Genomic DNA, 19,392 nt, shown 5'->3' on the forward strand with positions numbered 1-19,392 from the left:
TATTGCAACTATAAGTATAATGAGCCATTCATAGCTTCTATGTTCTTATCAGTTAGCTACATTCCATCATATGCTGTGTAGAGATGCTAAGCATTATGGGTAATTATCAGTGATGTTCAGACTCTACACACAAAGGAGCCTTGAAATAGAGTTCATCTCCAGACATTAGGATACGTCATTACTGTATTTCTTAGTCTGGTAGCATGTGCAAGAGAGATAAGTTTGGTCAATGCTATGCTGGACCAATGAGTGCTAGATACCTAGCACTGTTTGTAACTAGTATGGGCTTAATATCCGGCAAGCCAACACCCCATACTAAGGTATATAAACCAGAGGTAGACAAAGGACCCATTAGCTCGTGGTAGACTTGAGACTGCAGTAGAGTGCTGTCAATGTTTACTATATATATTATCTGGGCGTTGTGAAACGAGGGCTCCCCAGAAGAGAGAAGATAAGATGAAGTACATCTTATGCTGAAGATGATGATTTACCGGTGTCATCTGAATACATAGACAAAAGTTGAGTATACAGTATACTTTGTATGTTGTTTGTTAATTGTTTGTTTTTACTTGTAAATAAAGTGTGTTCATTTGTACTCACTCATATTGGTCACATGTGTACTATTTCATTTCGATCAGAATGAAACCCACCGTTATGCAAATGTTTAAGCTACTTCATTGGATAATTCAGGGGATTGTGGCTTTATACTTGAGACTTCTTAAGAGTGAGCACCTTATACACTGACCCTGAATGCTTTCTTCTCTTACCTCCATCTTCCTGGAGCAGCAGGGTGATCATTGGTCTCCAGACTGGTGTATTGAGCTTGCGGTGGGTTTTCACGTTGCGTCCGTGGGTGCTGTTTTTTTAGCCAGGAAGCCACTTGTTAAAGGCAGTGTTTTTCTGTGCTTCCAGCAGCTATATCAGCACTGGGCTTAACTCCGATTCTCTCTCAGGTTTTTTTTTTACGTATTGCAGTCCTCCTCTCTGTGTGTGTATATCACCACCCAGGAAATAAAAGGAACACTGGCTTCCAACAAAAATCATCCTTGAAAAAGTAACTATGTACGAAATACGTTGGAAGCCTTTTGGGGAAATACACACCTTATGTATTTATTTTAATTACCATTTTTATTTGGATTTGTAGCCACAAGTACAATTTACTGAACAGGTTATGCTATTTTATTGTTTTCTAACCCATATTGGCAATAACTCTGCTATCGCTGGGGTAACTCATACCAGCAATAACTGGGGTGACCCATACCGGCAATAACACTGCTATCACTGGGGTAAGCCATATCATCAATAACACGGCTATAACTAGGGTAAGCTATACTGGCAATAAAACGGCTATCACTGGGGTAAGCCACACCGGCCATAACACTGCTATCACTGGGGTAAGCCATATCGGCAATAACACGGCTATAACTGGGGTAAGCTATACTGGCAATAACACGGCTATCACTGGGGTAAGCCATACCATCAATAATACTGCTTATCACTGGGTTAACCCATACCGGCAATAACACCTGTCACTGGCAATAAAATTTGCTGGGCTTCTCCTAGCTAGGAATAATGTATATACAGTATATATATATATATATATATATATATAGTGAAGTTGTAAACTAATAATTGTCTTGTCATTTTATTGATAAATTATGTCAATAGGTTACCACATTAAGTGACGACAGAATACCAGCCCTATTGCATACTGTATAATGAGATACTGGTAATAAAACGAGAGCAGCATGAAGTGTCCTCAGGCTAAGCAGTAGGTTAATTTGTGCATATCTAGTCATTATGTTGGCATGGCATTGTCATCCACTCACAAACTTTTCATATAGACTTGCCAATGTGATCACCAGGACAAAGCAGTCAAAGACTCAATTCAGCTTGACTGTCCCTCAAGAATCTGGAGTCTAGATCACAGGTTCTCAAACTCTGTCCTCAGGACCCCAAACATTGCATGTTTTGCAGGTCTCCTCACATAATTACAAGTGAAATAATTAGCTGCACCTGTTGATCTTTTAAAATGTGTCCGTGAGTAACAAATACACCTGTGCACCTGCTAGGCGACCTGGAAAAAGTGAACTGTGTGGGGTCCTGAGGACCGAGTTTGAGAACCTCTGGTCTAGATAGTCTTATCTTTTTCTTCTTTAGTGCACAAATGAGTTTAGATAAAAGCTAATTGTTAAGCCAAATACTGTACAATACAGAGAGCATGCATGTGACTGCGATACAGTACAGACAGCATCCCTGTGACTGCCATTCAGTACAGAGAACAAACATCACAGTGACCTGCATCCATGTGTTGCAATGGAATCTGTATGAATTACCGCCGGACGCAAGTTCAAATCCCGACAGCGGCTGGCCGACATGGCTGAAAATCCAGATTGTCCTAAAGGTATTAACTAACCTAACCTCCCCCCCTAACCCTCCTTAGGGGTGCCTAACCCTAACCTTCCCCCAGTGCCTAACCATAATCCCCCCTCCAAGTGCCTAAACCTAACCCACCCTTCCCCGCCGCCTAAACCTAAGTCCCCCAGGGGGGTGCCTAGTCCTAACTCTCCTTCCCCCTAGCCTAACCCTAACCTCCTGGGGGGCCCTAAGTCACCCCTGGGAGCCCTAAAAGCGGCTGTTCGCAGCGGAGTCCGGCATCACTTCGATAGGGATGCCGGGGTGCCGGTCTCCCGGCGTTGGTAAAATGACAGGCGTCTAGATTTAGACGCCTGTCATTTAACCCTTGCCGGGATAAAGCAGTTGGGAGGCTGGCTGTCAGGCTTACGTCCGCCGGCTTCCCGATTGCATACCGTTGCAGCATATTATCTTATATTGTGCGTTAAATATCTCATAGGGGGAATTATACATCTACCTGAGCTGCATCTGAGATACAATTTTGTGCTGTTTAAGGCCAGATGCTTGCATGTACATACACATAATTACTGCCAGAATGGCAGATTTCCCAGAGTAAGAAAAAAGGGACCATGAATAGGAAGGAAATGTCCATCTTTATTCACAGTGTACAGGAATAATACACAGATTGCCGCAATATTTACCACCCTGTACATCTATAACCACACAGTATAGGGTAACCACAGTAATATGTGTAATGTTGCACACAATGAGACACAGTACATCTATAATCACACAGTATAGGGAAACCACAGTAATATCATGTGTAATGTTGCACACAATGAGACACTGTACATCTATAACCACACAGTATAGGGAAACCACAGTAATATCATGTGTAATGTTGCACACAATGAGACACTGTACATCTATAACCACACAGTATAGGGAAATCACAGCAATATCATGTGTAATGTTGCACACAATGAGACACTGTACATCTATAACCACACAGTATAGGGAAATCACAGCAATATCATCTGTAATGTTGCACACAATGAGACACTATACATCTATAATCACACAGTATAGGGAAACCATGGCAATATCATGTATAATGTTGCACACAATGAGACACTGTACATCTAAAATCACACAGTATAGGTAAACCACTAGCGCACGCAGGGGGGGGTTCTGAGTACCCAGAAACCCCCCCTGACCAACTAATTTTTTTTATTTTCAGAGACAGAGACAGCCTTGTCTCCGTCTCTACACAATCATCCGGCCACCCTTGGAACAGCCAACCGCTGCCTGTTCAGCTGTCAGCGCTTCTGCGTCAGGTGGCTTTCATACCACTTGATGCGGAAGCGCTGATGGCTGGATCGACAGTGGCCAGGCAGCGCGCAGTGATTACTAGGGCCGCCATCAGGGACTAGACTCGAGGCCCGGACAGAGAGGGGGGCCCGCTCGGCCAGCACTGCTGCCGCCGACCCCTGCGCCTGCTATGCTGCAGTGGAGAGAGAGTGAGACCCGGCGGCTGGCGTGCATGACGTCCCGCTGCCCCACTGAGAGCAGAGGAGGACTCAGAACCGTGGATTTTGACTGAGCTGAGGAGCTACAAGCACCAGGTAAGTGTGGGGTTGGGGCAGGGGCTGGCAGGCTCGCTGTCTGGAACAGAGGCTGGCTGTGTGGGGCAGGAGCTGGTTGGCTGGGGTGGCTATCTGTTTGGAACAGAGGATGAGTGGTGAAGGGGCTAACTTGGACTGGCTGTTTGGGGCTGACACATCTGGGGAATATATATATATATATATATATATTATGGAAAACCCCCTTAAAAATCCTGCGTTTGCCCCTGGAAGCCACGGCAATATCATGTATAATGTTGCACACAATGAGACACTGTACATCTATAATCACACAGTATAGGGAAACCATGGCAATATCATGTATAATGTTGCACACAATGAGACACTGTACATCTATAATCACACAGTATAGGGAAACCATGGCAATATCATGTATAATGTTGCACACAATGAGACACTGTACATCTATAATCACACAGTATAGGGAAATCACAGCAATATCATGTGTAATGTTGCACACAATGACACACTGTACATCTATAACCACACAGTATAGGGAAATCACGGCAATATCATGTGTAATGTTGCACACAATGAGACACTGTACATCTATAATCACACAGTATAGGGAAACCATGGCAATATCATGTATAATGTTGCACACAGAGACACTGTACATCTATAACCACACAGTATAGGGAAACCACGGTAATATCATGTGTAATGTTGCACACAATGAGACACTATACATCTATAACCACACAGTATAGGGAAATCACGGCAATATAATGTGTAATGTTGCACACAATGAGACACTGTACATCTAAAATCACATAGTATAGGGAAACCATGGCAATATCATGTATAATGTTGCACACAGAGACACTGTACATCTAAAATCACACAGCATAGGGAAACCACGGCAATATCATGTGTAATGTTGCACACAATGAGACACTGTACATCTATAATCACACAGTATAGGGAAATCACGGCAATATCATGTGTAATGTTGCACACAATGAGACACTGTACATCTATAATCACACAGTATAGGGAAATCACGGCAATATCATGTATAATGTTGCACACAATGAGACACTGTACATCTATGATCACACAGTATAGGGAAACCACAGTAATATCATGTATAATGTTGCACACAGAGACACTATACATATATAACCACACAGTATAGGGAAATCACAGCAATATCATGTGTAATGTTGCACACAATGAGACACTGTACATCTATAACCACACAGTATAGGGAAATCACAGCAATATCATGTGTAATGTTGCACACAATGAGACACTGTACATCTATGATCACACAGTATAGGGGAATCACGGCAATATCATCTGTAATGTTGCACACAATGAGACACTGTACATCTATAATCACACAGTATAGGGGAATCACGGCAATATCATGTGTAATGTAGCACACAATGAGACACTGTACATCTATGATCACACAGTATAGGGAAATCACAGCAATATCATGTGTAATGTTGCACACAATGAGACACTGTACATCTATAACCAGACAGTATAGGGAAATCACAGCAATATCACGTGTAATGTTGCACACAATGAGACACTGTACATCTATAATCACACAGTATAGGGAAATCACGGCAATATCATGTGTAATGTTGCACACAATGAGACACTGTACATCTATAACCACACAGTATAGGGAAATCACGGCAATATCATGTGTAATGTTGCACACAATGAGACACTGTACATCTATAACCACACAGTATAGGGAAACCACGGTAATATCATGTGTCATGTTGCACACAATGAGACACTATACATCTATAACCACACAGTATAGGGAAATCACGGCAATATAATGTGTAATGTTGCACACAATGAGACACTGTACATCTAAAATCACATAGTATAGGGAAACCACGGCAATATCATGTATAATGTTGCACACAGAGACACTGTACATCTAAAATCACACAGTATAGGGAAACCACGGCAATATCATGTATAATGTTGCACACAGAGACACTGTACATCTAAAATCACACAGTATAGGGAAACCACGGCAATATCATGTGTAATGTTGCACACAATGAGACACTGTACATCTATAATCACACAGTATAGGGAAATCACAGCAATATCATGTGTAATGTTGCACACAATGAGACACTGTACATCTATAATCACACAGTATAGGGAAATCACGGCAATATCATGTATAATGTTGCACACAATGAGACACTGTACATCTATAATCACACAGTATAGGGAAATCACAGCAATATCATGTGTAATGTTGCACACAATGACACACTGTACATCTATAACCACACAGTATAGGGAAATCACGGCAATATCATGTGTAATGTTGCACACAATGAGACACTGTACATCTATAATCACACAGTATAGGGAAACCACGGCAATATCATGTATAATGTTGCACACAGAGACACTGTACATCTAAAATCACACAGTATAGGGAAACCACGGCAATATCATGTGTAATGTTGCACACAATGAGACACTGTACATCTATAATCACACAGTATAGGGAAATCACAGCAATTTCATGTGTAATGTTGCACTCAATGAGACACTACATCTATAATCACACAGTATAGGGAAACCACGGCAATATCATGTATAATGTTGCACACAGAGACACTGTACATCTAAAATCACACAGTATAGGGAAACCACGGCAATATCATGTGTAATGTTGCACACAATGAGACACTGTACATCTATAATCACACAGTATAGGGAAATCACAGCAATATCATGTGTAATGTTGCACACAATGAGACACTGTACATCTATAATCACACAGTATAGGGAAATCACGGCAATATCATGTATAATGTTGCACACAATGAGACACTGTACATCTATGATCACACAGTATAGGGAAACCACAGTAATATCATGTATAATGTAGCACACAATGAGACACTGTACATCTATGATCACACAGTATAGGGAAATCACAGCAATCTCATGTGTAATGTTGCACACAATGAGACACTGTACATCTATGATCACACAGTATAGGGAAATCACAGCAATCTCATGTGTAATGTTGCACACAATGAGACACTGTACATCTATGATCACACAGTATAGGGAAATCACAGCAATATCATGTGTAATGTTGCACACAATGAGACACTGTACATCTATAACCACACAGTATAGGGAAACCACAGCAATATCACGTGTAATGTTGCACACAATGAGACACTGTACATCTATAACCACACAGTATAGGGAAACCACGGTAATATCATGTGTAATGTTGCACACAATGAGACACTATACATCTATAACCACACAGTATAGGGAAATCACGGCAATATAATGTGTAATGTTGCACACAATGAGACACTGTACATCTAAAATCACATAGTATAGGGAAACCACGGCAATATCATGTATAATGTTGCACACAGAGACACTGTACATCTAAAATCACACAGTATAGGGAAACCACGGCAATATCATGTGTAATGTTGCACACAATGAGACACTGTACATCTATAATCACACAGTATAGGGAAATCACGGCAATATCATGTGTAATGTTGCACACAATGAGACACTGTACATCTATAATCACACAGTATAGGGAAATCACGGCAATATCATGTATAATGTTGCACACAATGAGACACTGTACATCTATGATCACACAGTATAGGGAAACCACAGTAATATCATGTATAATGTTGCACACAGAGACACTATACATATATAACCACACAGTATAGGGAAATCACAGCAATATCATGTGTAATGTTGCACACAATGAGACACTGTACATCTATAACCACACAGTATAGGGAAATCACAGCAATATCATGTGTAATGTTGCACACAATGAGACACTGTACATCTATGATCACACAGTATAGGGGAATCACAGCAATATCATCTGTAATGTTGCACACAATGAGACACTGTACATCTATAATCACACAGTATAGGGGAATCACGGCAATATCATGTGTAATGTAGCACACAATGAGACACTGTACATCTATGATCACACAGTATAGGGAAATCACAGCAATATCATGTGTAATGTTGCACACAATGAGACACTGTACATCTATAACCAGACAGTATAGGGAAATCACAGCAATATCACGTGTAATGTTGCACACAATGAGACACTGTACATCTATAATCACACAGTATAGGGAAATCACGGCAATATCATGTGTAATGTTGCACACAATGAGACACTGTACATCTATAACCACACAGTATAGGGAAATCACGGCAATATCATGTGTAATGTTGCACACAATGAGACACTGTACATCTATAACCACACAGTATAGGGAAACCACAGTAATATCATGTGTAATGTTGCACACAATGAGACACTGTACATCTCTAACCACACAGTATAGGGAAACCACGGTAATATCATGTGTCATGTTGCACACAATGAGACACTATACATCTATAACCACACAGTATAGGGAAATCACGGCAATATAATGTGTAATGTTGCACACAATGAGACACTGTACATCTAAAATCACATAGTATAGGGAAACCACGGCAATATCATGTATAATGTTGCACACAGAGACACTGTACATCTAAAATCACACAGTATAGGGAAACCACGGCAATATCATGTGTAATGTTGCACACAATGAGACACTGTACATCTATAATCACTAGGGGTGAGCGGGTTCGGATTTCTGAAATCCGAACCCCCCCGAGCCCCCCCGATCCGAGTCCGATCCGAGTCAGGCTCGACTTTTCCCGCCTGACTCGGATCTGAAATCGAGGCAAAACGTCATCATCCCGCCTTCCGAGTCTCGCGGGTTTTGGATCCTATATAAGGTACACACGTCGGCGCCATTTTCTCACTCGGCTGTGGACAGTGAAGAGGGAGGGTGGGAGTTAGGGCTGTGTAGTGTAGTGTAGTGTAGTGCTGCTGTTGTCCACTACTTCAAAGTCCATAGGGGCTGGCTGTGTTGTGCTGTGCTGCTGTTGTTAATAGGGGCTGTGTCCACTACTTCAAAGTCCATAGGGGCTGGCTGGACTGTGTTGTGCAGTCAGTTCTCCATAGGGGCTGTGTCCACTCCAAAGTCCTGTGCAGTGTCCCAGTCCTAAAGGAGTGCTGTAGTGTTGTCCAGGGGGTGCTCTGTCCATCAGGGGTGCTCCCCCCAAGTGCTAAAAAAATAATATATTTTCTGTGTTTGTGAATTGTGTGCGCAGTAGCCGCACGTGCATCAACAAAGTAGTGCCAAGCGTGCGCCTGTGTCATAAGTAAAGGGCCGGCTGGCTTGACCGTTAAGGGTGCTGTAACCCCCGAAAGTACACTCCAGTCCAAACCAAAAAAAAAATTATTTTCTGTGTTTGTGAATTGTGTGCGCAGTAGCCGCACGTGCATCAACAAAGTAGTGCCAAGCGTGCGCCTGTGTCATAAGTAAAGGGCCGGCTGGCTTGACCGTTAAGGGTGCTGTAACCCCCGAAAGTACACTCCAGTCCAAACCCAAAAAAAAATTATTTTCTGTGTTTGTGAATTGTGTGCGCAGTAGCCGCACGTGCATCAACAAAGTAGTGCCAAGCGTGCGCCTGTGTCATAAGTAAAGGGCCGGCTGGCTTGACCGTTAAGGGTGCTGTAACCCCCGAAAGTACACTCCAGTCCAAACCAAAAAAAATATTATTTTCTGTGTTTGTGAATTGTGTGCGCAGTAGTCGCACGTGCATCAACAAAGTAGTGCCAAGCGTGCGCCTGTGTCATAAGTAAAGGGCCGGCTGGCTTGACCGTTAAAGGGTGCTGTAACCCCCAAAGTACACTCCAGTCCAAACCAAAAAAAAAATTATTTTCTGTGTTTGTGAATTGTGTGCGCAGTAGCCGCACGTGCATCAACAAAGTAGTGCCAAGCGTGCGCCTGTGTCATAAGTAAAGGGCCGGCTGGCTTGACCGTTAAGGGTGCTGTAACCCCCGAAAGTACACTCCAGTCCAAACCAAAAAAAATATTATTTTCTGTGTTTGTGAATTGTGTGCGCAGTAGTCGCACGTGCATCAACAAAGTAGTGCCAAGCGTGCGCCTGTGTCATAAGTAAAGGGCCGGCTGGCTTGACCGTTAAAGGGTGCTGTAACCCCCAAAGTACACTCCAGTCCAAACCAAAAAAAAAATTATTTTCTGTGTTTGTGAATTGTGTGCGCAGTAGCCGCACGTGCATCAACAAAGTAGTGCCAAGCGTGCGCCTGTGTCATAAGTAAAGGGCCGGCTGGCTTGACCGTTAAGGGTGCTGTAACCCCCGAAAGTACACTCCAGTCCAAACCCAAAAAAAAATTATTTTCTGTGTTTGTGAATTGTGTGCGCAGTAGCCGCACGTGCATCAACAAAGTAGTGCCAAGCGTGCGCCTGTGTCATAAGTAAAGGGCCGGCTGGCTTGACCGTTAAAGGGTGCTGTAACCCCCGAAAGTACACTCCAGTCCTAACCAAAAAAAAATTATTTTCTGTGTTTGTGAATTGTGTGCGCAGTAGCCGCACGTGCATCAACAAAGTAGTGCCAAGAGTGCGCCTGTGTCATAAGTAAAGGGCCGGCTGGCTTGACCGTTAAGGGTGCTGTAACCCCCGAAAGTACACTCCAGTCCAAACCCCCAAAAAAATTATTTTCTGTGTTTGTGAATTGTGTGCGCAGTAGCCGCACGTGCATCAACAAAGTAGTGCCAAGCGTGCGCCTGTGTCATAAGTAAAGGGCCGGCTGGCTTGACCGTTAAGGGTGCTGTAACCCCCGAAAGTACACTCCAGTCCAAACCAAAAAAAATATTATTTTCTGTGTTTGTGAATTGTGTGCGCAGTAGTCGCACGTGCATCAACAAAGTAGTGCCAAGCGTGCGCCTGTGTCATAAGTAAAGGGCCGGCTGGCTTGACCGTTAAAGGGTGCTGTAACCCCCAAAGTACACTCCAGTCCAAACCAAAAAAAAAATTATTTTCTGTGTTTGTGAATTGTGTGCGCAGTAGCCGCACGTGCATCAACAAAGTAGTGCCAAGCGTGCGCCTGTGTCATAAGTAAAGGGCCGGCTGGCTTGACCGTTAAGGGTGCTGTAACCCCCGAAAGTACACTCCAGTCCAAACCAAAAAAAAAATTATTTTCTGTGTTTGTGAATTGTGTGCGCAGTAGCCGCACGTGCATCAACAAAGTAGTGCCAAGCGTGCGCCTGTGTCATAAGTAAAGGGCCGGCTGGCTTGACCGTTAAAGGGTGCTGTAACCCCCGAAAGTACACTCCAGTCCTAACCAAAAAAAAAATATTTTCTGTGTTTGTGAATTGTGTGCGCAGTAGCCGCACGTGCATCAACAAAGTAGTGCCAAGAGTGCGCCTGTGTCATAAGTAAAGGGCCGGCTGGCTTGACCGTTAAGGGTGCTGTAACCCCCGAAAGTACACTCCAGTCCAAACCAAAAAAAAAATTATTTTCTGTGTTTGTGAATTGTGTGCGCAGTAGCCGCACGTGCATCAACAAAGTAGTGCCAAGCGTGCGCCTGTGTCATAAGTAAAGGGCCGGCTGGCTTGACCGTTAAGGGTGCTGTAACCCCCGAAAGTACACTCCAGTCCAAACGAAAAAAAAAATTATTTTCTGTGTTTGTGAATTGTGTGCGCAGTAGCCGCACGTGCATCAACAAAGTAGTGCCAAGCGTGCGCCTGTGTCATAAGTAAAGGGCCGGCTGGCTTGACCGTTAAGGGTGCTGTAACCCCCGAAAGTACACTCCAGTCCAAACCAAAAAAAAAATTATTTTCTGTGTTTGTGAATTGTGTGCGCAGTAGCCGCACGTGCATCAACAAAGTAGTGCCAAGCGTGCGCCTGTGTCATAAGTAAAGGGCCGGCTGGCTTGACCGTTAAAGGGTGCTGTAACCCCCAAAGTACACTCCAGTCCAAACCAAAAAAAAATTATTTTCTGTGTTTGTGAATTGTGTGCGCAGTAGCCGCACGTGCATCAACAAAGTAGTGCCAAGCGTGCGCCTGTGTCATAAGTAAAGGGCCGGCTGGCTTGACCGTTAAAGGGTGCTGTAACCCCCAAAGTACACTCCAGTCCAAACCAAAAAAAAATTATTTTCTGTGTTTGTGAATTGTGTGCGCAGTAGCCGCACGTGCATCAACAAAGTAGTGCCAAGCGTGCGCCTGTGTCATAAGTAAAGGGCCGGCTGGCTTGACCGTTAAGGGTGCTGTAACCCCCGAAAGTACACTCCAGTCCAAACCAAAAAAAAAATTATTTTCTGTGTTTGTGAATTGTGTGCGCAGTAGCCGCACGTGCATCAACAAAGTAGTGCCAAGCGTGCGCCTGTGTCATAAGTAAAGGGCCGGCTGGCTTGACCGTTAAGGGTGCTGTAACCCCCGAAAGTACACTCCAGTCCAAACCAAAAAAAAAATTATTTTCTGTGTTTGTGAATTGTGTGCGCAGTAGCCACACGTGCATCAACAAAGTAGTGCCAAGCGTGCGCCTGTGTCATAAGTAAAGGGCCGGCTGGCTTGACCGTTAAAGGGTGCTGTAACCCCCGAAAGTACACTCCAGGCCAAACCAAAAAAAAATTATTTTCTGTGTTTGTGAATTGTGTGCGCAGTAGCCGCACGTGCATCAACAAAGTAGTGCCAAGAGTGCGCCTGTGTCATAAGTAAAGGGCCGGCTGGCTTGACCGTTAAAGGGTGCTGTAACCCACAAAGTACACTCCAGTCCAAACCAAAAAAAAAATTATTTTCTGTGTTTAGCCGCACGTATATATCAAATCGATATAACATAAATGGAGGACCAAACTTTCTCCGATAAAAATAAAATAGAGAAAGATCAAGAACCACTTCCTCCTAGTGCTGAAGCTGCTGCCACTAGTCATGACATAGACGATAACATGCCATCAACGTCGTCTGCCAAGGCCGATGCCCAATGTCATAGTAGAGGGCACATACAATCCCAAATGGCAAAGTTCAGGAAAATGACCTTGAAAAAGACATTTAAATCAGCTGAAGAGAAACGTAAACTTGCCAATATGCCATTTACGACACGGAGTGGCAAGGAACGGCTAAGGTCGATCCCTAGTATGTTCATGACTAGTGGTTCAGCTTCACATGACGATGGAAGCCCTCCTCCCACTAAAAAAATCAAAAGAGTTAAGCTGGCAAAAGCACAGCGAAGAACTGTGCTTTCTAAGAAGATATCACAAATCCCCAAGGAGAGTCCAAGTGTGGTGGTGGTTGCGATGCCTGACCTTCCCAGCACTGGACGGGAAGAGGTGGCTCTTTCCACCATTTGCATGCCCCCTGCAAGTGCTGAAAGGAGCACCCACAGTCCACTTGCTGATATGCAAATTGAAGATGTCACTGTTGAAGTACAACAGGATGAGGATACTGGTGTAGCTGGCGCTGAGGAGGAAGTTGGCGAGGAGGATTCTGATGGTGATGTGGTTTGTTTAAATCAGGCTCCGGGGGAGACAGTTGTTGTCCGTGGGATGAAAAAGCCCATCACGGTCATGCCTGGGCAGAAGACCAAACATTCCACCTCTTTGGTCTGGCAATATTTCTATCCAAATCCGGACAACAACTGTCTTGCCATATGTACCATATGTAAAGGTGAAATAAGTAGGGGTAGGGACGTCAACCACCTAGGAACATCCTCCCTTATACGGCACCTGCAGCGCGTTCATAAAAAGTTACTGTCAAGTTCAGAAACTTTGGCTAAGACCGTAAGCAGTCCAGGGACACCTAAATCCCGTTGTCCTGTTGTATCCAAGCGCCTGCAAACCACACCGTCAACTCCCTCCTCGTCAATTTCCTCCTTAGTCAGGATCGGAAGTAGTCCTGCAGGCCATGTCACTGGCATGACTGACTCTCCTATCCGGGATTCCTCTGGAGGATCCTGCATTGCTACGCCTACTGCTGCCGCTGCTGCTGTTGCTGCTGCTGGGAGTCGTTCATCATCCCAGAGAGGAAGTAGGAACACCACTACTTTTACTAAACAATTGACCCTCCAACAGTCCTTAGCGAGGAGGATGAAGTACGACAGCAGTCATCCTGAAGCAAAACGTATAACTGAGGCCTTGACTGCTATGTTGGTGTTAGACGTGCGTCCGGTATCCGCCATTAGTGCAGTGGGATTTAGACAATTGATGGAGGTAGTGTGTCCCCGGTTCCAAATCCCGTCTAGATTCCACTTCACTAGGCAGGCGATACCGAGACTGTACAGAAACGTCAGAAAAAGTGTCCTCAGTGTCCTGAAAAATGCCGTTGTACACAATGTCCACTTAACCACGGACATGTGGACAAGTGGAACAGGGCAGACTAAGGACTATATGACTGTGACAGCCCACTGGGTAGATGTATCACCTTACGCAGCAACAGCAGCAGCGTCACCAGTAGCAGCATCTCAGAAACGCCAGCTCGTTACAAGGCAGGCTTGCTGTGTATCACCGGTTTCAGTAAGAGGCACACCGCCGACAACCTCTTAGAGAAACTGAGGGAAATCATCGCCCAGTGGCTTACCCCACTTAGACTCTCCTGGGGATTTGTGATATCTGACAACGCCACCAATATTGTGCGGGCATTACATCTGGGCAAATTCCAGCACGTCCCATGTTTTGCTCACACAATAAACTTGGTGGTGCAGAATTTTCTGAAAAGCGACAGGGGCGTGCAGGAGACGCTTTGGGTGGCCCGAAAAATTTCTGGCCACTTTCGCCATTCAGCGACTGCGTGCCGAAGACTGGAGCGCCAGCAAACACTCTTGAACCTGCCCCGCCATCACCTGAAGCAAGAGGTTGTGACACGGTGGAACTCAACCCTCTATATGCTTCAGAGGATGGAGGAGCAGCAAAAGGCCATACAAGCCTATACATCCACCTATGACATAGGCAAAGGAGGGGGTATGCACCTGACTCAAGCGCAGTGGAGAATGATTTCCATGTTGTGCAAGGTTCTCCAGCCCTTCGAACTTGCCACACGTGAAGTCAGTTCAGACACTGCCAGCTTGAGTCAGGTCATTCCCCTCATCAGGCTTTTGCAGAAGCAGCTGGAGAAAGTGAAGGAGGAGCTAAGACGGAGCGATTCCGCTCGGCATGTGGGACTTGTGGATGAAGCCCTTCATTCGCTTTGCCAGGATTCCAGGGTGGTCAATCTGTTGAAATCAGACCACTACATTTTGGCCACCGTGCTCGATCCTAGGTTTAAAGCCTATGTGGTGTCTCTCTTTCCGGCCGACACAAGCCTGCAGAGGTGCAAAGACCTGCTGGTGAACACACTGTCAGCTGAAGCGGAACGTGACACGTCAACAGCTCCTTCTTCATTTTCTCCTGCAACTGGGGCTGCCAGGAAAAAACTTAGGTATCCTAAGCAACCCGCTGGCGGTGATGCAGGACAGGCAGGACCAAGTTTGGACATCTGGTCCGGACTGAAGGACCTGGCAACAATTTCTGACATGTCTACTGTCACTGCATATGATACTGTCACCATTGACAGAATGGTGGAGGATTACATCGGTGACAGCATCCAAGTAGGCATGGCAGACAGTCCATACCTGTACTGGCAGGAAAAAGAGGCAATTTGGAGGCCCCTGTACAAACTGGCTCTATTTTACCTGAGTTGCCCCCCCTCCAGTGTGTACTCCGAAAGAGTGTTTAGTGCAGCCGGGAACCTTGTCAGCGAAAGGCGTAGGAGGTTGCTTCCACAGAATGTGGAGAAGATGATGTTCATCAAAATGAATTATCAGCTCTTCCAGGGAGACCAGCCTCCAGAAGGTACAGAGGGACCTGTGGTGGTGGATTCAAGTGGGGACGAGTTAATACTTTGTGAGGATGAGGATGTACACACTGAAGAGGGTGAGGAATCGGTGGATGAGGAGGATGAGGATGACATCTTGCCTCCATAGAGCCAGTTTGTGCAGGGACACATTAATTGCCAGCTTGTTTTGTGGGGGCCCAAACGAACCAATCATTTCAGCCACAGTTGTGTGGCAGACCCTGGCGCTGAAATGATTGGTTTGTTAAAGTGTGCATGTCCTGTTTATACAACATAAGGGTGGGTGGGAGGGCCCAAGGACAATTCCATCTTGCACCTCTTTTTTTTCTTTGCATTATGTACAGTTTGGGGCCTAGTTTTTCAAACTGCCATCCTGTCTGCCACTGCAGTTTCACGCCTAGATGGGTCACGTGTTTGTGCCGCCCACTCGTGTCGCTTAGCATAGTCATCCAGCTACCTCGGTGCAACGTTTTGGACATAAAAACACTATTGTGAGGTGTGAGGTGTTCAGAATAGACTGGAAATGAGTGGAAATTAAGGTTATTGAGGTTAATAATAGCATAGGAGCAGAAAAACCTACAAATTCTGTGATTTTAGCTGTTTTTATGCTTTTTTAAAAAAAAATACAGATCCAAAACACAAAACCCAGAACCCAAAACACGGAAGGGTGGTTTTGGCAAAACCAATCCAGATCCAAAACACGAAGAAAGATCCAGATCCAAAACCAAAACACAAAACACGAAAAGTGGCCGGTGCACACCCCTAATAATCACACAGTATAGGGAAATCACAGCAATATCATGTGTAATGTTGCACACAATGAGACACTGTACATCTATAATCACACAGTATAGGGAAATCACGGCAATATCATGTATAATGTTGCACACAATGAGACACTGTACATCTATGATCACACAGTATAGGGAAACCACAGTAATATCAGGTATAATGTTGCACACAGAGACACTATACATCTATAACCACACAGTATAGGGAAATCACAGCAATATCATGTGTAATGTTGCACACAATGAGACACTGTACATCTATGATAACACAGTATAGGGGAATCACAGCAATATCATCTGTAATGTTGCACACAATGAGACACTGTACATCTATAATCACACAGTATAGGGGAATCACTGCAATATCATGTGTAATGTAGCACACAATGAGACACTGTACATCTATGATCAGTGATCACACAGTATAGGGAAATCACAGCAATCTCATGTGTAATGTTGCACACAATGAGACACTGTACATCTATGATCACACAGTATAGGGAAATCACAACAATAGCATGTGTAATGTTGCACACAATGAGACACTGTACATCTATAACCAGACAGTATAGGGAAATCACAGCAATATCACGTGTAATGTTGCACACAATGAGACACTGTACATCTATAATCACACAGTATAGGGAAATCACGGCAATATCATGTGTAATGTTGCACACAATGAGACACTGTACATCTATAACCACACAGTATAGGGAAATCACGGCAATATCATGTGTAATGTTGCACACAATGAGACACTGTACATCTATAACCACACAGTATAGGGAAACCACGGCAATATCATGTGTAATGTTGCACACAATGAGACACTGTACATCTATAATCACACAGTATAGGGAAATCACGGCAATATCATGTGTAATGTTGCACACAATGAGACACTGTACATCTATGATCACACAGTATAGGGGAATCACGGCAATATCATGTGTAATGTAGCACACAATGAGACACTGTACATCTATGATCACACAGTATAGGGGAAACACAGCAATCTCATGTGTAATGTTGCACACAATGAGACACTGTACATCTATAACCACACAGTATAGGGAAACCACGGCAATATCATGTGTAATGTTGCACACAATGAGACACTGTACATCTATAATCACACAGTATAGGGAAATCACGGCAATATCATGTGTAATGTTGCACACAATGAGACACTGTACATCTATAATCACACAGTATAGGGAAATCACAGCAATATCATGTGTAATGTTGCACACAATGAGACACTGTACATCTATAATCACACAGTATAGGGAAATCACGGCAATATCATGTATAATGTTGCACACAATGAGACACTGTACATCTATAATCACACAGTATAGGGAAATCACGGCAATATCATGTGTAATGTTGCACACAATGACACACTGTACATCTATAACCACACAGTATAGGGAAATCACGGCAATATCATGTGTAATGTTGCACACAATGAGACACTGTACATCTATAATCACACAGTATAGGGAAACCACGGCAATATCATGTATAATGTTGCACACAGAGACACTGTACATCTAAAATCACACAGTATAGGGAAACCACGGCAATATCATGTGTAATGTTGCACACAATGAGACACTGTACATCTATGATCACACAGTATAGGGAAATCACAGCAATCTCATGTGTAATGTTGCACACAATGAGACACTGTACATCTATGATCACACAGTATAGGGAAATCACAGCAATATCATGTGTAATGTTGCACACAATGAGACACTGTACATCTATAACCACACAGTATAGGGAAACCACAGCAATATCACGTGTAATGTTGCACACAATGAGACACTGTACATCTATAACCACACAGTATAGGGAAACCACGGTAATATCATGTGTAATGTTGCACACAATGAGACACTATACATCTATAACCACACAGTATAGGGAAATCACGGCAATATAATGTGTAATGTTGCACACAATGAGACACTGTACATCTAAAATCACATAGTATAGGGAAACCACGGCAATATCATGTATAATGTTGCACACAGAGACACTGTACATCTAAAATCACACAGTATAGGGAAACCACGGCAATATCATGTGTAATGTTGCACACAATGAGACACTGTACATCTATAATCACACAGTATAGGGAAATCACGGCAATATCATGTGTAATGTTGCACACAATGAGACACTGTACATCTATAATCACACAGTATAGGGAAATCACGGCAATATCATGTATAATGTTGCACACAATGAGACACTGTACATCTATGATCACACAGTATAGGGAAACCACAGTAATATCATGTATAATGTTGCACACAGAGACACTATACATATATAACCACACAGTATAGGGAAATCACAGCAATATCTTGTGTAATGTTGCACACAATGAGACACTGTACATCTATAACCACACAGTATAGGGAAATCACAGCAATATCATGTGTAATGTTGCACACAATGAGACACTGTACATCTATAATCACACAGTATAGGGAAATCACGGCAATATCATGTATAATGTTGCACACAATGAGACACTGTACATCTATAATCACACAGTATAGGGAAATCACAGCAATATCATGTGTAATGTTGCACACAATGACACACTGTACATCTATAACCACACAGTATAGGGAAATCACGGCAATATCATGTGTAATGTTGCACACAATGAGACACTGTACATCTATAATCACACAGTATAGGGAAACCACGGCAATATCATGTATAATGTTGCACACAGAGACACTGTACATCTAAAATCACACAGTATAGGGAAACCACGGCAATATCATGTGTAATGTTGCACACAATGAGACACTGTACATCTATAATCACACAGTATAGGGAAATCACAGCAATTTCATGTGTAATGTT

The sequence above is a fragment of the Taudactylus pleione genome, unplaced genomic scaffold (genome assembly GCF_031769625.1).
Source record: "Taudactylus pleione unplaced genomic scaffold, aTauple2 ptg000093l, whole genome shotgun sequence".
NCBI classification, from domain to species: domain Eukaryota; kingdom Metazoa; phylum Chordata; class Amphibia; order Anura; family Myobatrachidae; genus Taudactylus; species Taudactylus pleione.